The 22,156-nt window shown below is 49.2% G+C and overlaps 1 long non-coding RNA gene across 2 annotated transcripts; it reads left to right on the top strand.

The window, feature by feature from the left end:
- Positions 1-9,981: 9,981 nt before the first annotated feature.
- Positions 9,982-21,830, top strand: LOC126493383 (uncharacterized). 2 transcript variants are annotated; one of them, XR_007589799.1, is made up of 4 exons: positions 9,982-10,630; positions 11,583-11,768; positions 20,443-20,565; positions 20,885-21,830. It is a non-coding gene; the product is annotated as an uncharacterized lncRNA (long non-coding RNA). The 2 variants fall into 2 exon arrangements; XR_007589798.1 differs by having other exon boundaries at positions 17,895-20,565.
- The last annotated feature ends 326 nt before the right edge of the window (positions 21,831-22,156 follow it).

The following is a 22,156-nucleotide window of genomic DNA, read 5'->3' as shown; positions in this document are numbered from 1 at the left end:
TAGGACATTGGAATGTCGGTGGGAGGGGGGCGAAGAAAACGCACTTTTCCTCCCCGCTTTCTCCTCCAGCCCCTCGGAGGAGGCCACGCGGGCCAGTGTCTTGCAGGGTGCGAGGGGCGAACCCCGAGCCAGCGGCTAGTAGCTGTGCAGCTCTGGGGCGCCGCCGCGCGCACCTGTTAGCGCGAGCCTCCGCTCTCAGCCCCACCCCACACCTTCCAGACCCCCGGAGTGCGCGCAGCCTCCTGCGACACAGGCTACCAGAGCGGCAGTAGCCTCCCAACCCAACCCAACGTCCAGCTTTAGGTTATAGAGGAAAACAAGACCAGGGTGGGGTGGGGGTGAGTACGCAGCTACATTTTTGGGTTGCTTCCTGAGTCCCCCTCGAGTCTGCAGCGGCTCACAACAGCTCCAGGGCCGCATTAGACAGCCTGGTAAGAGGTTCTTTTCATGGAGAAATACTCTGTTCCTGGAATCACAAATCAACCCTTGTGAAAACTGCCAGAGTCGGAGCTGGGAGAGCCCCCTGTGTTTCCACACTATCCTTCATCCTTCCTAGGCGTTTCTTTCTTTCTATTGTTGAAGAAATCCTTCAAGTTGATGTTTCATTTTAAAGGGAGTCATTGAAGCAACACCTCTGCTTGCCTGCTGACTTACATTTTTGGGTTCGGTTGGTTTAGTTAGAGTCTCACATAAGCACTGATTTCACGTCCAAGCGTTCAGAATGGGTTTCCGCCCTGGCAATGCCAAGGCAGAGCCAGATCAACCTGTCTTCTGATTCATGGCTGGTAGATAGACTCTCAATCCTTTAAGGAGGGAGGGGATCCTGAATAAGGGTACTTCACTGCACACCAGGATGCTCACAAGAGCCTTGCCTCCCAAGCAGCTTTGAGCCAGTACTAAAGTATAGCCCTGCCCTGCTAACAGCATCCCTCTGTGTGGTTACCAGTCTGTGGCAGATGGGAACATCTGTAGAGAATTACAAACAATGAGAAAGAATTCCATGGTGCTTGGAGCACATGCCAAGAGGGTGGGGAGAGAAGTCAGTCTGGGTGTAAGGGACCATCCCCATTCCTGACAGAACCTGTCCTGGTGCCTGCCCTCCTTGGGAGGCTGCGGTGCCCTGGTGGTCACTCAGGTTTCCTGGCCAGCTTAGGATGGCTTACCTCTGTAGAGCCAGCCATGATAAGGTAAATAGAAACAGAGCACCCAAGGAAGCTCTCTACTTCAGCCATTATCACCTGCAGGTGTAGGACTCTGGCCAGCGGGCATCAATAAGTTTAATGGAGGCCTGAGTCTCAGTAGTTTGCCCTGAGGCAATACCTGGTTGCAGGAAGAACCACAAACTGAGATTCCACCCAAGAACAGACCATCCAAAGGAAATGCCTAATGTTCCAGCTGTTGTGTATAGGATCACCTGCCAGCACACTCACCAGGACACCCCTAGGCAAATGTCAGCCAATCAGGGGTCCTGAGCCTTAGAAATCCCTCACCCCCACCTTTACTACCTACTATAAAATCCCAACTCTGAGTCCAGGGTTCTCCAATTATTCCAATATGTTGGCCATCTAGAGAGACTGAGTTTGTAAACGTGTATAAAATAAAGGCTCTTTGCTGTTACATTCGGGGCCCGGTCTCCTTGTTGGTTTTTTGGGGGACTTTGCGGATCTGGGCATAACACCTCATCTTGTCCTCCATCAAGAGGAGTTAAGGTTTGGAACTTTTATTTTTTTATTTTTATTTTTGGTTTTTCGAGACAGGGTTTCTCTGTGGCTTTGGAGCCTGTCCTGGAACTAGCTCTGTAGACCAGGCTGGTCTCGAACTCACAGAGATCCGCCTGCCTCTGCCTCCCGAGTGCTGGGATTAAAGGCATGCGCCACCATCGCCCAGCCAGTTTGGAACTTTTCATTAAAAAAACACTTCTAAGACTGGAGCAATGAGTTTTTGAACACTGATACTTGCACACAGCCCTCCTCCATTAGCCTCCATCCTTCTGGCTCCAGAGCTGGCTCGTTTTCAAGGTCTAGCTAAGATAGGTCCCAACCCCCATCCCTCAGAATAGCGGCAGGGCCTGGGCAGCAGGGCTCCAGGTCTGGGACCCTTCCAACAACACGGCCATCCTGGGAGCTGCCTAGGTTATGTTTCTCTCCCACTCCATGTGTCTTGGTGGCACGGACTGCCCTGCTTCCAGGTAAGGACCACACTGCCTGGGCAGCCAGAAGGCCGCTCTGTTAAGCACTAGAACAGAGTTGTAAGAGGCAGCCCTCCACAGACTGGCTTGGAGAAAGCTGAGAATTCCTCTGCTCCCCTGAGCAGGCATGCAGGAGTCCTCAGAAGGGCGAGCTCCTCACCACGGTGCAAACACTACCCATGGCCAGAGGGTGGGAAGGTATCCTGTATAGTACTGGGGACTTGATGTAGGCCTTAAGAAGCAGCAGTGTGGCCAGAATCAGCAAGCATCCCAAGTCTTTGTGTATAGTCTCTTGCTCTCTCAGCCGACAGCTCCGACAGCTCCGGGGTGGCCTGCCTGGAAATGTGGGTGTCCCTCTGCAGACACACAAGTACCCATGCCAATACAACGGCTGTGCTGGAGCAGCCTGTCCATGACGAGACAGTCTTTAAACTTGTCCTGTTTCCTTTTCTCATTACAGCCCAGTCGTTTCCCTCACCAGTGTCTGGAGGTGGCATGCAGAAAGGAACTGCAGCTCCTGCCTTGGACCCCAGTGGCCCTGTTGCGCCCCCTTTTAAAGCACATTGACCTTCTCTGTAAGGCATTGTGGATGCTAAACAGATTCACTGCTAGTCTGGACAGCACTGAGGAATCCTGGATCAATGCTGGGAACATAGATTAAAAGTAGTCATTACCTTTAGTTGTTCACTTAATGGGTATACGCAGAGATAAATGCATGAGTCTTATTATTTAATCCTTTTAAATTAATTAGTTGTTTAATCTTATATATTTAACCCTCACAGGTCTCTACTGACACTCACAGTAGATACTCACAGAGATATCTACTGCTGTTGCATTTCATAGCTTAGGAAATAAGACTCAGTCTGGTGTGGTGGCGCACTCCTTTAACCCCAGCCCTTGGGAAGCAGAGGCAGGTGGATCCCTGAGTTCAAGGCCAGTCTGATCTACAAAGCAAGTTTCAGGACAGCCAGGGCTACTCAGAGAAACCCCATCTTAAAATTCATTTTTTTAAGAACTAAAATCAAAAAGAAGGAAATAAGGCTCAAAGAAATGAAGCTCACACGACCGGCCTGTCCTCGTCCACTTCAGGAGCTCCTGGTTTCCCGCCCCTCCATCATCCTACCCCCAGATCCCTGAGCACATCCCTGCTTTTCCTTCTGCTCCACATAGATGGGCTTTCTGGCTCTGAATGTGGTAGCTTGAAGGTAGGCTGTGGGTCCTCCAGGTGTGGGCTCATCAGCTCTCAGAGTCCATGCTTTTGGTGGCTGACCTCCCCAGCCACCTGGGCTACCTGCCTCCACTCCCACCTTGGGCCTAATTAGTAACCCCCTAACACCCCTGACACCTAGCAGGTAGGCAGAGTAAGATAGCAGAGGACCCATAAAGCCAGAAGCATCCTCTAAATCCAATGGGGGGTGGGGGGTATGGGTGGGACATGGAGATAGAGAGTTCAGAGCCTCTACAACTGAACTACCTCAGAGCTACCCTCCCCTCTCCAGAGGCCCCCATTTCCTATGTGAACGTGGGAAGGGAAGGGGTCATGTGGGAGGGATCACTCCTGGCCTTATAGTCACCCCACATCTTGTGACAAAGGGATGAGGAGAATGGAGGGAAAAGAGGCCTTGCATATCTTCCTATCTTACAGAAGGGGCAATGTTAGGTGTGGGAAATGAGGCTCCCCAACACCCGCCCCCCCAACATCCACAGTTCAGCTGCGTGCTCTTAATGTTACCAGGTTTGGCCACCACCCACGCTGTATGGACCCCTTGGGGCAGCTAACACTTGGCAGTTTTACATATTAGGACCAAAGATGAGACCCACCCCATCTTTGGCCGGTAGCAGTTGTGAAATGAAACAGATACTTGACAAGACAAGAATGCTGGAAATAGTATAACGATGGCCACTTGAAATGAAAGAAAGCCCCAGGTACTTAGGACAGATGCTGCGAATAGCTGGCCACTTGAAGGAGGGAGGGAGGGGAGATTCTGGGGTGCCTTGAGGGAGTCCAGGGGAAGAAGTAAGCAGCAAGACAAGAGGGCCCTGCGTGGTAGGTGCCGGTGTCCCTGCAGAAGAGCCTGCTGAGATTGGGTCGCTGGCCTAGACAGAGACAGAAGCGAGCGCCCAGGTGAGAAATCAAGGCCCAGGGACAGGACCTGTGGGTTTACAAGCCCGAGGAGGCAGGGACAGCCAGAACCTCCCACGGACTCCGGGATCTCGCCGCGAACCAGCCCGGGAACATTCCAGCCTAATCGCAGTTCAGATCGGCAGCCCCGGAGGCCTGAGCCTCAAGACCTGGCGCCCGCCCGCTGCTAGCGAGTTCGCCTGGGGCTACCCGCCTGACCTACTGGGGACTTCGGAAACCCTGCAAAAGCTGGAGGCCCAGGGGTTTCTTCCCTCTCCAGGTTCAGGGGAACCGGGTTGAACTGGAGGGTGAGTGGGCAGGGAGCCAAAGACCCCAAACCGGGGAGGAACACAAAGATCCTGTCCGGAACCAAATGGAACTTCGCAGTCACCAGGCCTCTGGGAGGCCCTGCTTCTGCTACTATTTCTGGAAAGGACTAAAAGATCCCAGTGTCGCAGCCCAGGCCTCTGCAGCACCTGCTCCAGGTCCAGTCCCGCGGCTCTCCTCAGGAGGGGAGGAGGACGCTGTCTGGAGCAACAGCCCCCGCCCCGAAAGGCGGGGTCAGAGGGCCAGCTAGACAGATTTAACCGCTGAGATGGCCCCTTTCTTCCTGGTATTGGCGAAAGAGCCACCATGGTCATCCTCATCTTGCCCCAGAGCCTTCTTTACCCCGGTACAGGGAAGCGAGACTCTGGCACTGGTGGAGACAAAGTTACAGTCCCCTAACCACTGAGGCCAGCCAGGACACCTTGCTTTCTGGAGGTCTGTAGCAGGAGTTAGGAAAGTGATTCCGAAGATTTCTAAGCTTCCGGTGTGATGCCCAAAATGCGCTGTCAGCTACTACAAACCTAGATCAGGACACTCCTTCACCACCGGCTCCCCAGAGGGCTCCCCAGACGCCCATCCCGGAGCCTTCTCCAACAGCAGCCAGTTCAGTGACATCATCCCAGGATATCAGTTACTAATTCTTGCCACTACCGACATTGGTCTCCAATTTTTCATTCATTACTTTTTTTTTTTTTTAAATCCTTCACAACCCTCATGAGAGTTTGGTCCTGTTTTACAGATGGGGGGTAATCCCAAGGCTCAGGAAGTGAAGTGTTCCCCCAAGATCATATACCTTATAGGAGACAGAAGCAAGATTGAAATTTGGCCTACCTGACTCCAAAACCTACATGGTCGCTCAAGCCCTTCCCCCAGCAGACCAGCATTACCCCCTCCCCCCACCACCAAACCAAGGCTTCCCGGGCATCGGGCAGGGCATCGTTCTGGCTCTGCAAGATACCTGTCCTTCACCAGCCCAGGACTGGCTGTTCAGAACTAGAGAGAAAACTGGGTTCAGGAGGAGTCTACTGTTCCCACACCCTCATCCTCTTCCCCAGGGCTCTTTAATTCTAGTATCTCAAAAAACGAGAGCCTCAGGTTTTCATGGGGGGTGGGCAGGCGTCAAGTCAGCATGTCCTGGCACATGAGAAGAAGCTGAGCTCAACTTGGCCCATGGACTGGGCACAGCCTGGGCAGCGGCACAGGACACGGGGGCGTGTCAGAGTAGCCATAGCCGCTTTTGTTAGTTGGGATGACTGCATTCAGAAGTGGGGAGGAAGGGCCCCAGACCAAAACTCCTGGAGTTGCAATGGGGGGGGGGGGATTTGCAGCTCAAGGTGGCAAAGAGGGTGCTCAAGTATCTAGGATCCCACCAGCACAGCTCCCAGCCCTGGGGCTCGCTGTCTGCCTGGCCCAGTGCTTCTCTCTCTGTCCTTCCTAGAACCCTTGAGAAAAAGAGACTGGAACGTTCCACCCTTCTCTCTAGATCTGTACCCATCGGTAGCATCCACAAAAATAGAACTCGGTTTCTTTCCAGTCAACCACTGATGCACCCTCACCTCCCAAAAGAAGTCCAGCTTTTAGAGCCAGAGGAATTTGGGTTCAAATCTCAACGCCTCTGCTTTTAGTTGTGGGACTCTAAGCCTTTCTGGGATTCTGAACTGGCAAAAAATTGTGGCAAAAGTGCAGACTATGGGGATCGGGAGTGCGTACTGCGCTTGCTCCCCGCATCCACACCAAACAACGCACAACTCCAGTTCCGAAGCCTCTGATCTGCAAGAGCGCCCGCATGCATGTGCACACAGGCACACATACGTGTTTTTCAAAGTGCTCATTAAAAATGTACAATGCTGCTCCTCAGATGCCACCACACACCAAGATAGCTCATGTATCATCTCACTAAACCCTAAAACTAGTCTGTGGGCTGGGGAGACACCTCAGTCTGTCTAATGCTTGGAACACAAGCATGAGGAACTGGATTCAATGTCCAGCACACACACACACAATTCCTGGTGTGGCAGTACCTGCCCGTAATCCGAAGCAGAGAAAAAGAAAAAAAAGACAAAAAAGAAAATGGAGAGTAATTGAAGAAGGCACAGCACCAACCTTTGACCCCCTTGCACACTCATTTGCACATGCATCTGCACCCACAAACTCTGAGATCAGGGCTACTAACTACCCCACCTTATAGACTAGGAAACAAGGCTTGGGGTTAAGTTGCAAGCTGCAGAGCTGGGATACTTACCCTCTCTCCTGACTCTGATTCACTGTGATGTTGGCTACCCCTCTGTGCTTCTGGCTGCTGTAGATGGATACCCACAATTGGGTGGTTCCCTACCCCCTCAGTAACAACCAGAAGTGCCAAGCTCAGCCTCCTACCCCTGCCTTTTGAACCTGTGATAAGTTTTTCCTGGCCGCCTCCCCAAAAGTCCCTACTCCTTCCCCAGGGCCCAGCTGGGGCCTGACATCCTGTGGGTGTGTGCAGGACTCACAGCAAGGGCAATGCCTTCTTAGCAGCCTGCATCCTCTGGTGTGTTTGCTTTTGCCTCCTCCCGTATGGCCACTCACCAGGCCCAAGAAAGCCGAGTTCTACTGGGTCATCGAGTGGTTCCCAGGAAGGACTTTCCTTGGATAGCCCTTCTTCCTCAGCAGCTCTCATCTCGCTCCCTCAGGGAATATCCCGAGAACAGACTCTGCTCCCTAATGCAGTTAAAACTACCCCTCCTTTTCGGCCTGGCTCATTACCCTACCCGCATGCTGTCCGATTTTTGTGATCAGGCTCGCCGTGGCTCTGCTCACCATGGTCTCCATGGCACTGCGCAGCACAGGAGACCCAAATGGTAAATGAGGGAAGGAAATGGAGGCTGGCTTGTCTAAGCCCCATGTCCTAAGGAAGCGGAGAAGCTGCAGGAAATGCCCCCCCACCCCCCGCCCTAGCAGTGATTACAGCAGAAATAGCTCTGTCCTCAAGCAGAGGGCAAGACTTGTCACCATCCGGGCTTCCGGGACCAATTCACAGCAGAGATCAGAACCGCGCCTGCTCGCCCCAGACCCACCCCTCACCTCCGCGGTCCGTAGTCCCTTACTTGAACACCACGGTTGCAGCCTGAATTGCCAGTTCCTTCTCCAAAAGCAGCCCCAGAGACAATGACTAGTGTCGTTTAGTCCTGTGCTTTCAGCACCTCACAATGGCCCTTAGAAATAGCTTTTCTGTTTCCATTTCACACCTGAGGAGGCTGAATCAAGAAAGGTTCTATCTGCAAAATTCTCTAGGACACATTCCTTGAGGGGAGGTGAAACTGAGCCACCACGTGGTCACTGCTAGCATATCTTAATCCCAAGTCTTTGCGTCTCAGGGACCCGCAGTCCAAGGTGACGACGGTCTGGACCAGGTGCTGTCTGGTGGGCTACTCCCGAGGTGCTCATGCGTGCTGAGTTCTCTGAATCCGGAACGCAGCCTTCACCCTCGCTGCCCCCCCCCCGTAGGGCATCTTTCGCTGATTAAGTTGACAAATATTTACAGAATACCTACAGCACACTAGACGCTTTAGCAAAAAGAGCTCCCAGAGCCCGTTCTTACAGAACCCATACCAGTGGGAATTAGGCAAACGCGTGTCCCATTACAAACCACAATGTGAAGGAAGACCCTGAGTGGGAACATCAGAGACAGAATTTAGACAGGAGTGAGTGGCCATAGATAATATTTATGCATTCATGCAATAGGCGAATAAGCCGGTTGATTAGTCAGGACCAGAAAAGCACTCGGGGCCTCCTGCCCGGGCTGCAGAGAACCGGAGCTTTCCCGCGGTCTCTTCTCTTAGGGTAGGAGGTGGGGGATGCTGCAGCCCACGGCCATTTTGCTATTTGCTGAAGTAAAGAGCTCATGAGATTAGAGATCCCTGTGACTTCGGAAGTAAAGGACAACAGAAAAGGCAAACGTGACTTTTGTGTGTGTGCGCGCGTGTGTGTGGTGGGGGAAGGGGGGGGAGAGCGTTGCTCTGGGATAAAACAGGAAGGACAGCGCCCTCCACGCCCCGCTGAGTTTGAGCTGCTGGCTCCTTGCAGCACCCCCTACCCAGAATGTGGTGCTTTGTCGCCACCTGGTGGTTGGAGCGGACACTGCATAGGGCGGCTGGACCCCGCCGCCTGGGGTGGGATGCAGGGCCCCGCTCTCTTTGCGCAGAGGCTAATGAACCCTCAGGAGGTTTGGGTGACTTCCCGGCACGGGGCAGAGGAGGGGGAGAAGGAGCGAGGGTGGTGCATGGGGAACCGCTGCTTGAAAGTCAACTGACTGGGGACCGACAATGGCTTCATTGTGTCCGGGGCCTTGACCTTGATTTCTTGCCACTCTCATCCCTGGAGTATGGCATCACCAGGGTCTGATTGGCCAGGAATCCTCTTGGCGACAGTGGGCGGGCAGCAGGGTTGGCCACTCGTCCTTGGGCTCCCCAAAGGCCGCGAAGAGGAGCTGGCCCTACTCCCCAGGAAACCCAAGGGGCGGGGCAGCCTGTGGCCGGTGGCTCTTGGGAGTCAGCTGTCGGTCCTTCGCCAGCAGGAGGCAGACTCTGCCGATCCTGAAAGGCTGTGAGGCCAAAGACGTGGGATCCTCAGTCTGTGCTACCAGGTTCCATCGGGCTTAGCTCTGGGGTCCTTGTGCACAGGCGTTAGTGCCGCCCAGTTTTTTTGTTTTTGGTTTTGGTTTTTATTGCTCACACATAGTCACACATTTTCAATGTAAAAGGCAGGCATTCCACAAGGTAATAAAAGCTAAAGCTGCCGCTTTTGGTTAGCACTCCTTAGGTAACTATTATTCCTGCACTGTATACCCTTCCTGATCCCATCCAATCTATTTATATTCCAGTTTGTATATATAGAAATGTGTGTACCATCGAGGCAGGGTCTGGGAGCCCAACTCCCTACCTCCCGAAGCTAGGGCAGGAAGGTAGAAAGTTCTAGACCAACTAGAGCATTTTAAGGAAACCCTATCTCAATTTTTCTTTTCTTCCTCTCTCCCTTCCTTCCTTCCTTCCTTCCTTCCTTCCCTCCCTCCCTCCCTCCCTTCCTCCCTCTTTCCTTCCCTTCCTCCCTTCTTTCCTTCCTTCCTTTCTTCCTAACCTAAAAAAGAGGGCCGGGGACATAGCTGAGGGAAAAAGCCCAGGATGTGCTGAGCTCCTAGATTAATGTCTAACACCGCAGAAAGAGGGAAGAAAGAAAGGAGGAAAGAAAGGAAAGAGAACGTGATGTTGGACTAGAGGAGTCGCCTAGCCATGGACAGCTTGCTTAGCATGTGCAAGGCCCTGGGTTCAGTCCTCGGGATCACACACACACACACACACACACACACACACACACACACACACAGAGTCTGATTTCTGTCTTCCAACTCTGAAGATGGAAATGAAAATAGCAAAGTAGAGAGGTTGTCCGGGAAAGTTAGCACGGTACTTGGCACACGGTGTCTTGATTTTGTTCTTGTTGCTGTTATTGTCGTTGGACCCCAGACCCCAGCAGCTCCTTCCTCCTCCACGCACAGCCTGCTCCTCCCATCCTCCATCTCCCTCCTAACGAACCAGACTGATAAAAATCTGTGTCCCTAATGCCTGTGTTTTTTGAAAAAGCTAGAAAGAGCAGCTGGTGTTTTTGCAGTGTGTCTTCCCCTCCCATATTTGACCTAGATGGGACCACTCACTCACTGTAGAGAAAACATTCCTATTCCGTGTCAGAAGAAGAAATGTCAAGTGACTCTACACACAAAGACAAAGCTGTCCCTGGAGAATGCTGAAGGGGAGGCCAAGGGCTTTGCGGAACAGGTAACGCGAGGCTGCTGTCTCAGCAGAGCTCCCTGAGGTGCAGCCGCAGGCCTGCGCTTCTCCATGGTACTCAGGTCTGCAGCGCTCCAGCAGGCTACCTACTACCCGTCGGTAGCTACCACACTCAAGGGGATGTGGGATAACAGATCACCAGAGACCTGCCTCGGAGACAGTCCCTGAAAAACAGTGAGTTTTGTGGTATTGTAAAGCTATGGAATGTGCTTTCCCCATACTTCAAGTATGCAAAGGGAATTACCAACAGCTTTCTTCTCTTTAATATAAGCCAGTCTTGCTGGGTGTGATGGCGCATACCTATAATCCAACACTTGGGAGGTGAGGCAGGAGAACTAAGAGTTCAACATCAATTGGGCTAAATAGTAAGGACCCTATCTCAAAAATAACACACACACTCTCTCTCTTCCTCCATCCCTCCCTCCCTCCCTCCCTCTCTCACACACTCTTGCACACACATGCTCTTACATACTCAGTGCTCTCTTACACACTCAGATTCTCTCACACACTATTTTACAAATCTCTTGCAACACTCTTATACAGTCAATGCTCTCTTACTCATACTCTCTTACACACACAAGCCTTATACTTTTACACACTCACACTCTCTTACACACTATTTTACACGATCTCTTGCACACACTCTCTCTCTTACACACATTCACACCACTTGTCTCTGCAGCACATAGAAAAAAATTTGGCTTTGACCTGAAGAAAGAGAAACTTGACCTGGGGTCCCTGCTAGAACATCTAGCTGTCACCTGTTGATGCTGTTGCGGTTCCCCTGTGCCCTCCACCCAGAGACCACAGGGCCCGGAAGAATGCTACTCCAGAGGATGCAGCGGGACATGCATGAAACTCTGCAGGAATGAAACAGGGCCAAACCACGGGTTCAGAAGGAACCCTCTGGGCACCTGCTATGAGTGGAGGGGGCCTCCACAGCGCTTCGCAGCCAGGGGTCCCTAGAACACAGCGGTCTAGATTTCTTTCTGAGTTTACTAGGTGCCCAGTGCTCTAGAAGACTTTAAACAAGAAGGCGCGTCTGGCCTTCAAGCAACTTGTCTTTCAATAAGTTCCCTACACATGGTAAGTAATTGTGTCCTTTTCTCTGCTCTTTTTTTTTAAGACCCAATTTACACACAGTCTGCTTTTTAGTTTGCCGTCCTATGAGTGTTGACAGATGCAGCCATGTAACCACCATCACGGTTTCCCTCTGTGCCCTGGCACTAATCTCGCCTTCAGCCCTAACCACTGACCACCACTGCTCCCGTTCTCTTCTTGGAGCTTCTCCTTCCAGCTGAATAATCTCCCAGTGAGTAGCCCTTTTAAAAACAGTGTTATGTGTGTGAGAGAAATAGAGAGGGGGAGGAGAGAGAGGGGGGGAGAGAATGTGTGGTGTGGCAGACCTGTAGAGGTCTGTAGAGGACAGCTCTTTGGGAGCCAGTTTGCCTTTTCCACAGAGGGTTCCAGGCTTGTGTGGCAGGTGCTTTTGTCGTCTGGGCCTCGCTGGCCCCAGTGCAAAGCTTTCTGTGAGCTTGGCCCTCGTGCCTGCTAGGCAAGGGTCACACATTGTCACTGAGCTGTATCTCCCCACCCTCAGCAGGCTTTTGTCCCCAGCGTTCTGCCTTGCCACAGTGCTATGGGGATTCATCTTCGTTAATGTGCATATCCAATGATATACAATTGGCCTTCATTTTTTCCCTTCAACTTTTTTTTTATTTTTATTTTTTTTGTGCTGTTTTTAATTTTTTTTTATTTATTTATTATGTATACATTATTCTGTCTGCTTGTTTGCCTGCAGGCCAGAAGAGGGCACCAGACCTCATTACAGATGGTTGTGAGCCACCATGTGGTTGCTGGGAATTGAACTCAGGACCTTTGGAAGAGCAGGCAATGCTCTTAACCACTGAGCCATCTCTCCAGCCCCCAACTTTTTTTTTTTATTATGAACATTTTCTAATATAGAGTTAAGAGACTAATACAATGAACCTGTAGGTCTACCACCTAGATTCAGTAACGACATTTTGTCATATTTTTAAATGACATCTTTCTATATAGACATACATTTACTGAACCATTTGAAAGTAATTTATAAGGGCTAGAGAGATGGCTCTGTGATTGCTTTAGGCAGTAGTGGTGCACACCTTTAATCCCAGCACTCGGGAGGCAGAGGTAGGTGAATCTCTGTGAGTTCAAAGCCAGCCTGGTCTACAGAGCTAGTTCCAGGACAGCTAGGGTTGTTACACAGAGAAACCCTGTCTCAAAAACCAACCAAAACAACAACAAAAAAGAGCTGGCTGCTTTCGCAGAGGGCCTGGGTTCAGTTCCTAGCACTCACATCAGAAAATTGACAGCTGCCTGTAACTCCAGTCCCAGAGAATTGACAGCCTCTTCTGGCTTCCTAGGGCACCTGCAGGCACATGCACATACACACACACACACACACACACACACACACACACACAAATAAATAAAAAGGCAATATAAATCTTTAAAACGTCTTTTATTGTTTTTTTTTTTTCTCACCTGGTGGGATTTTCTTTTTTTCCTTCTTTCTTTTTGTTTTTTTGCAGATAGGATTTCTCTGTATAGCCCAGGAACTGTCCTGGAACTCACTCTGTAGTCCAGGTTGGCCTGCTACTCAGAGATCCACCTGCCTCTGCCTCCTAAATTCTGGGATTAAAGGCATGCACCACCACTACCTGGCTGTTTCATTTCTAAACTTTCGGAACTTTAAGCTTTGTGATTTGGGTGCTGGGAACTGAACTAGGGTCCTCTGAAAGAGCTTCAAGCACTCTTAACTACTGAGCCATCTCCCTGAACTTTTACATTTGTGTTTAGGTTTTGCGTGAACATGAACTTCACATCCCTTGAGGCAATAAATAGGCATAAGATTGGTGTGTTACAATCTTGCTTGTGTTGTTGTTGATACAGGGTCTTGCTATGTAGCTCAGACTGGCCTGAAACTCATACATAGCCCAAGCTAACCCCAAACTGCACATTTTCCTGCCTCAGTGTACCGCGTACTGAGGTTACAATTGTCCGTCACACATCTGACTTGGTAACAATTACTGGACTTGCTCTTTGTTGCCCCCACCCCCGCTTTAAGGATGAGCTTAGCTTTCTAACAAGGCTCTCCAGTGTATAAGATGAGATGTGGCACACACACACACAAAAAAAATTAGTGTTTGTGACCCTCCTGTCATCCGGTGCCTCCCTGTCGCAGAGCTCCTTGGCCTGGCAGCCCCATTTAGGGTTTGCATCCTTTCTCACACCCACTCTGGGTTCCTGCCGTGCAGCCTGGAAGCCATGGAAACACCACCCTCGCTCTGATGCTCACTGGACACTCGGAGGCCCACTCTGTGCTGCTCGGCACTGTGCTGCCCCTGGACCAAGACCCACTCGCCCCACGGCCGTGATCATTTCACTCTCTAGGACCCTAACTTCTGTATCTTAAAGGCATCGAGCAAGCCTTTCCTTGATTTCTTTGCCTACAAGGAAGTGGCTGAGATAGAGGAGGGCCTAGGCTAGACTAGAACAAACATGGAACCACAGAGAGATCAGTAACATTTTAAAGATGCAAAATTTGAATAATTATAGGTGAAATGGTACTTCAAAAAATAACATTTTTAATTGATTCTCTGAAAATGTATTCATGTATACGATGTATCTTGATTATATCTACCCCTTTATTTTCCACCTCCTCTCCTTAGGTCTTCCCACGTATTGAGTTTCCTTTTTTTTTTCTTTTCTTTTTTTTTTTTTTGGTTTTATGAGTTGATCTTGCTGTGTAATCCTGGCTTCCTGGCTGGCCTGGAACTATAAACCAATTGGCCTTGGACTCACAGAGATTCTCCTGCCCCTACCTCCCAAGTGCTGGGATTAAAGATCTGAGCCACCAGGCCCCATCAGGTACTGACTTTTTAACAGATAGTGGTAGAATCATTGACTATCTGGCCCGACGAGATAGTTCCATGGATAAAGAACTTACTAAACAAACCTGAAGGCCTAAGTTTGATCCCTAACTCACGTAAAGATGGCAGGTGAGAAATGATGCCATGGGGTTGTCCTCTGACTTTCACAGGAGTACCTTGGCACCTACACACACACACTACTACTACTACTACAACACACACACGTACGCATGCACACACACACCAAATACTACATACTCATCATATACATGGAAGACATCATACACACACATCACACACACAGTAATAAATACGGTTTAAAAGGAATTACTGAATATCCATATGGAAAGCATTGCAATTCAATCCTGACTAAAACGGACCCAGCTACTGATTGTTTTCTGAAGGAGTAGTGTGGGCCCCGGGCTCAGTACCCACTGTGTAGTGTGTGTGAGCCCTGTGTTTGAGCCTCAGCCGAGAGGGAAAGACAGAGAAATGAACACAGAGGTCATACGCCAGAAACAACTTTCCACTATCTCTCTGCATATATGTGAGTGTGAGGACGAGTGCACGTACAAGTGCGAACGTGTAAAGGCCCAAAGCAGACTTTATGGCAGGGTTCCTCATTTAAAAAATTTCCTGTTTATTAAACTTATTGATTTTTGAGACATGGTCTCGCTATATAGCTTAGGCTGGCCTTGAAGTAGCAGAGATCCTCTGAGGTAGTTTGGATCTCTGGTTGGTTGTTGTTGGGTTTTGTTGTTGTTTTTTCTTTTTGTTTTTTGGGTTTTTGTTTTTTTTTTTTTTTTTTTGGCTAGTCGGGCAGCCAGGGATCTTCTAGCCTCTGCTCTGCCCCTTGCAATGCTGGAATCCCAGGTATGTGAGGGACCAGAGAGTTTTATGTGGGTCCTGGGATCAGAATTAGTCTTCATCTTTATGCACTGAGCAGTTGTAACCGCTGAGCCATCTCTTCAGCCCTAAATATTGTTTTCACAAAAGATTTTTATTTAGTAAGAAATCTTAAAACTCAGAGTACTAAGACAGTCAAATTAAAATATGAAGGAAATAGTTTAACAAATGCCTCAAAACTACATCTACACATGGAAAGTTTCTCAACATCATTGGCCATTAGAGACTTGTACATTAAACTCCCAATGAGATAATGATGCAATACCAAGTGTCAATTAGACAATTAGGTAAGTTTTTTTTTTTTTTTTTTTTTTTTTTGGCAGGGTTTCATTATACAGCCCTAGCTGACCTGGAACTCTCAGAGATTCCCCTGCCTCTGCCTCCTAAATACTGGGGTTTAAACGCATGCACCACCACACTTGGCTAGAATAGCTAAACTTTGAAAGAGTGGAAATGCCAGTCTTTCGAAATGCATGTGTCTGTAATCCCAGCCATCAGGAGGCAGAGGCAGGGGAATCTCTATGAATTCAAAGCCAAGCTGGTCTACATTATGAGTTCTAGGCCAGCCAGGGCTACACAGTGAGATCCTGTCTCAAAGAAAACAAACAATAACAATACTTTAAGAAAAAAAGAACTGGAAATAATGTGTGTTTGGTAAGAATATGGAGCAATTAAACTCTAGCTTAGTGTGTGGAGAGATAGCCCAGTGGTTATGAGCACTTGCTCCTCCTCCAGAAGACCAAATTCAGTTCCCAGCACACTACTCTTAAGGTAGCTTACAGCTACCTGGAACTTCAGCTCCAGGGAATCCAATGCCTCCAGCCTGTGAGGGCACCTGCACTCAAGTACACATACCCACACAGATACACCATATGTGTACGCATACCAAGTTAAAAGTAAATACTAAAGTTTTAAAGAAGGCTAGCAGGTTGCTAACAAGAGTGTGAACTAGAACAATTACTTTGGAAAAGAGTCAGAATCCCTTATGAAACTGACCATACTCTGACCGTGAGCCCAGCAAGCTCCATAGCCAGTATGCACTAAAAGACAGAGAGAAAATAGCTGTTCATACAAAGACAGGGATTGTCAGAGCAGCTTTGCTCAGAACATCCAAGACTGGAAATGGCCCAGGTATCCGTCAGTGGGTGAATAAATTACAGTAGATTCCTACAATGGCTTATCATTCGGTAATAAAAAGGACAATAGACCGGGGAACGCACAACATGAGCGCACTGATTAGTTTTTGTCAAATTGATACAAGCTGGAGTTGCCTGTGGAGAGGGAACCTCCACAGAGAAATTGCCCCTATCAGATTGGCTTGTGGGCATGTCTCTAGATTGCTTTTTCCCTCAATTACTGATTGATGTGGGAGGGCACAGCCCACTGTGGGTGGTGTCACCCCTAGGCAGGTGCGCCTGGGTTGTGTAAAAAGCAGACTGAGCTAGCCGTGTGGTCCAAGTCAGTAGGCAGCACCGCTCCACGCCCTTGCCTAAGTTTCTGTCTCCAGGCTCCTCTTGAGTTCCTCCTCTGACTTCCCTTAATGCTGGACTGTGCCATGGGAATGTAAGACATATCAACCCTTCCTCCCCTCAGGTACTGGTCAGGGTTTTATTACAGAAACAGAAAGCAAGCAATGCAATGATTGAACCTCAAAAGCACACGAGCTCAGAGACACCAGACGGAAGAGTATGTTCCAATCAAAGTTCTAAAACAAAACAAACCAGGAAAAGGTGACAGAGGTCTCCTGTAGGAGACCCAATCTTAGCAAACCAAACAACAAAACAATAATAATACTACTGAATTAATGAATAGAAGTATCATGTGATAAGTCCTAGCAGGAAGGAAATGTGGTGTTGTCAGAGAGAATGATGAAGAAAGGACTATTTTGATTGGCTGGCCAGGGAAAACTTCTCAAAGGGGTGACATCTGAGCAGTGGGTGGAAAGAGGGAACCACCCATGCAAAAACAAGGTAGAGGACATTCCAGGCAAAGAGCATTAAAGAACAAAGGCCTGGGACCAGGAAGGAGTTTGATGAGTCTAGGCCCAGTCTGAGGCCATGGCAACTGACCAGGTCAGGATGGGCGGAGAGGGAACAGAAGCCAGATCCTGCAGGAACTTCCCAGCCCTGATAAAGACTTAAGAATTTGAGACTGTAAATCTCTCAGAGTCTAGTGAGCAGAAACACTTGGGCACATAGAAGAGTCATGATGACAGCAGAGAGTGGCCAGTGCTACTTGGTACATCTGGGAAGCCTTCACAGAGTGACATTTCTCAAGAACAGGAGGGTGGCCGAGAGGATGGGTTAATCTGGTGGGGTGTACTGTCTAAGGTGCCTACAGGCATGAGGCCGCCTGGGACAGCTGTAAGTTTTAAGTATTATTGAAGGGCTTCCTGTGGGAGATGGGAGGCTCCAAACTTCCCTCAGCCTCGATCCTGCAGGGCATGAAACCCCCTGAAGAACTCCACATCTGGGAATATCAGAGTGATGCTATCCTTCAAGCAGGATCTCCAGCCTAGGCAGGCAGACAGCAGGAACCAGGGTGTAGAGTGAGCTGTTGTGGGGAGGAGTGGGGCCGGGTCCTGGAGAAGGGTCAAACTCGGTCACTTGCCCACCTAGGCTGAGGAAGATCTGTGGAGTTTGAGGAGCCAGAGGACATAAGTTCCAGCTTCAGTGGACATCTGCTCCTGAGAACAGCTGCCCATCACACGGCAAGACCCAGAGGCTCCAAATGCTGGATTTAGAAGCTTTGGGTCTAGTATGAAACTCAAGAATCTGTATACATAAAAAAAAACATGCAGGAACGTTTGACAGGCTATGGGAATATTCTTCACGCACATGGTAAGATGGATATGGGGGATCTGTCAAAATTTATTTAACTGCCTACCTTAAAAGGGGTGCAACTTATCGAACATAAGATCTACCTCAGGAAGAAGAAAGTGAGCCAACAGGTGTGGTGGTTCACGCTCTCTCTGATACAGGGGACTCCACAGCTTGTGGCTGCCCATGGAGCCTCTCCAGGCTCCTGGAACGGGAGGCAGAATGGGCACACTCTCATCTGGGTTGAGGCTGAAATGGTCCAGAGAGCCAGGTAAAGCCAGCAGCTCCCATAAGGCTCTGGGTGTGATGCGAACAAAGACAAAGCTGGTGAAGAATTGTGATTGATTGGTCCTGGCCTTGTGCATCACAGCGGTTCCTGATCATCCTTCAGGGATTTGATTCCCAGTGCTGCGGAAACTGTATTACATTCTTGTAATAATAGCACTTGGTGGGGGGGGGGGTGTGTGAAGCAGAAGGATTAGCAGTTCAGGGTCATTCTTGGCTACTTAGAGAGTTTAGATCAGCCTAGATACATGACGGCCTGTCTCAAAAACAAACCAAGACACAGCAATTAAGGGGAATAACGTTTTAACTTGTAAGGGTGTGGATGGACCAGTCAGCAGGTTCCTGGGGTTGAGATGGGGACTACAGTAAGCTGAAGAACAAGCACCTGGGAACGGAGCCTTCTGGACCACACTTTTGCCCTACTGAGGCTCCACACGGTGGTTGAGCCTGAACCTTCTAGGTTGATGATACTCTTGTCATTCCCAGTTAACAGGTAAGGAAATCAAGATTCAGAAAGATTCAGCTAATGGTTCTAAGTCCCAAAGAAAGGATGTAGGAGCCTTCACCCCCGCCACACACACACACCCTGAGCCCTATGTAGCACCACGCCACCTCCCCCAAAATAAGAGAAGCCACCTGGTAATCATGAAAGATTTTCACAAGAAGGGTGGGTGTGGGTATAAGCTGTGTCCCTGCCCCCTAGAAGGTATCCAAGTCCTCCTTGTGTGTGGTTTGAGCGGCTTCCTACGAGAAGGATCTCAGACCCAGAGGAAGAGGAATTTGGAGCCTCACAGTGCAAACAGAGGTAGAGGTTCCAGCCGGCAGCACTTGCCTGGATCTTCTAAGAATCTCACAGCAGCACCACATGTCCTCGCCTTATCCAAGCAACAGAAGGAGGTGGTGGAGGCAGCAGCAGCAGCAGCTACAGCAAATCTGTCCCCCTTGCTCCGCAGGGCTGTTTTGCTCTCATGAAACACACATGGCAGATGGTTGTGAAGTTACTATCTTGAGAGCTGATAGAAATGAGATTTTTTTTTTCTTGTGCCAGATCTCATTTCCTTTTGAAACAATTCTTGTAGTAAACAGAGGTTTTTGATCTTGTTAAGATCCAAGGATGGGGATTCCTTTACATATTTTAACTATGAATATTTTCTTGAAGAGTTATAATCTGTTGATGGAGAATGCTTTTGGGTTGTTGTTTTGTCTGTCTGTCTGTCTGTTTGCTTGTTTGAGACAGGGTTTGTAGCTCAGGCTGACCTGGAACTATGTAGCCTAGACTGGCCTTAAATGCTTGGTAGGTAATTCTCCTGTCTCAGCTTCTATAAAGCTGTGATTACAGACTCAGATCACCATACATATGCACACACACACACACACACACACACGTATGTTCATTATGTGCATGCAGAAGCCTCAGAGAATAGAAGAGGGCGTCAGATTCTCTGGAACTGGAGTTACGGCAGCTGTGAGTTACTGTGTGGACGCTGGCAGCTGAGCACGTTTCTTCAAGAGCGTCCAGTATTCTTAAACCCTGAGCCACCTCTCCAGCCTAGGGTGTGTTTTTTGTTTTGTTTTGTTGAAATGGGGTCTCCTCATGAAGTCAGAGTTGGCCTTCATATATAGTCAAGACTGGCCTTAAACTCTCTATATAACCAAGGTTGGCCTTGAACTCCTGATCCTTCTGCATTAGCCTCCCACTGTTCTGGGATTACGGGTATTCACCATCATGCCCAGCTGGTGCTATTTTGCTGGTGGCCAGGAAAGGAAGAGACACTGCCACTACCAGAGACCAATTTCGGCTACAAACCACAGTGGATACGCCCTCCATATGTTTACCTGTGGCTACCATCTCTTGGCAAATGGGCCAGCGAGAATGAAAACCTTGCTGAGTGTAGGAGGTCCCAGGCAGAGGCGACATGGAAGGACCAAGAAGTGGGTAGATTGTGACTTGCATGAGAAGAATTATTTTGAATCAAGCCTTGCATGCTGACAGCGTAATGATTATTATTAGAGCCTCAGATATAACATGAAGCCCGCCCTAAAGTTAAATTTTCCTTTTCAGAGAAGTGTGGCCTGCCAGCCCTGTGTAAGACGACGATACTATGCCAACCTCCTCCACAACACGGGACTAGAAGGGCTCCAGCTATTTCCTTCCTGTGCCTTCTCAAAGCCCTTTGCTTCTTGGGTAAATAAGGACTCAACTTTCTTACCTTAGTCTTAAAAAAAAAAAAAAAAACCCAACCTAAGAGATGTGAGCATTCCAGAGTTGCAGGCTTCTTCTCATAGCCAGCTTTGGGGTTGCAGTCTGGAATTCTACCTCCCAGGGACCCAGTGGGCACAGTGCGACCTCAAACAGAGGAAGAGATCTGTGTCCAGATTACACCCAGCAGATTTTGTTTGACTATCACAGTATTTTGAAACTTGATTTTGCTTTGTTTTTGTTTGTTTGTTGTTTGTTTTTCCATTGAAATGTTGCTTGCTGGGGTTTTGTTGAAAATAAGAAGATGGGAGCTGGTGAGATGGCTTGGTGTGTAAAGAAAGTGCTAGCGGTCCTGGCACGGAGACCTGAGTTTGCATCCCCGTGTAAAGATGGATGGAGGAGCACACATCTGTAGTTCCAGCACGCCTACAGTGAGACAGGAGGCAGCCACGGAGGCTCGTGGGCCAGCTAACCTGGTCTGCATGGGAGAACGTCTGCAGCCCCATCTCAAACAAGGTGGAAGATGAAGACCGACCATGGAGGACTGCCTCTGACCTCCACATGGCAAACACACACAAGAGAGAGAGAGAGAGAGAGAGAGAGAGAGAGAGAGAGAGAGAGAGAGAGAGAACAGAAATCTGAGTGGGACATGGTAACCCCTGAGAGAGAGGGAGACAGGCATAGGAAGATCAACAGTTTGAGGCCACCCTGCTCTACATCCTGAGTTCCAAGCCAGCTAGGGCTAACCTGTTAAGAACCTGTCTCAAAAAGACCATAACAAATCAGAGAGCCTGGCCACACCGAGCCATGTTCCCCATGACAAACTGCTACTACTTGAATAGAGTCGTTGCTTCCTTTCCATAAAGCTTTTTCCCTGCTTCACGACGGACGCTACCACCCCCTCTCCCCATCATCTCCCGCCCACAGGCTAGAAGTAAGTTCAAGCTAAAGGCAGATATGGGCCTGTGGATTTCAGCCTCAGTCCTGCCACTTAATCTCCATGTTCCCCTGAACAGAAATTTGCCTCTCTGTCTTTTGAGACGAGGGTCACATGTTTCCCAGGCTGGTTTCAGATTCGGTACTCGTCAGAATGTCAGATGATGGCCTTGAACTCCTGATCTCTCCACTTCCCCAGTGCTGACTGGCTAAAATATTTTCCTTGTTGCTACATCTCCAGAGCCTGATATAACCCCTGACCCATGGTAGTTATCAGCAAATGTATGAGATATGTGATTCTAATGCCTCCCTAACTCTTGTGTCACATACTAAATTCTCCTTGGCCTATTTTATAAAAAGAAATGCAGAAGAGCTGGTGGGTTTATTATTTCCAAATCGTGTGTACTGGTTTTCCTTCTGTTCTTCTTTAAAAGGTTGAAAGGTAGGAAGATGTTTCAGGGTTGTCGGGGCTTTCTTTGTCATTGTCAGCAGAGACCCAGCCCAGGAGAGAAATGGCCTCTGCTCTAGGGCTGGCTTTCTGAGGTCACTCTCAGGATGCCATGCTATGGCAGGAATCCATTAGAAATGCATGCATTTACGTGCTGCTGCCTTTGAAAGCTCTACAAACACACTTAGGGCA

The sequence above is a fragment of the Alexandromys fortis genome, unplaced genomic scaffold, assembly GCF_014885135.2.
Source record: "Alexandromys fortis isolate MF-2015 unplaced genomic scaffold, M_Fortis_MF-2015_v1.1 scaffold_341, whole genome shotgun sequence".
In the NCBI taxonomy this organism is placed as follows: Eukaryota; Metazoa; Chordata; class Mammalia; order Rodentia; family Cricetidae; genus Alexandromys; species Alexandromys fortis.
This window is presented reverse-complemented; position numbering and strand designations above follow the sequence as displayed.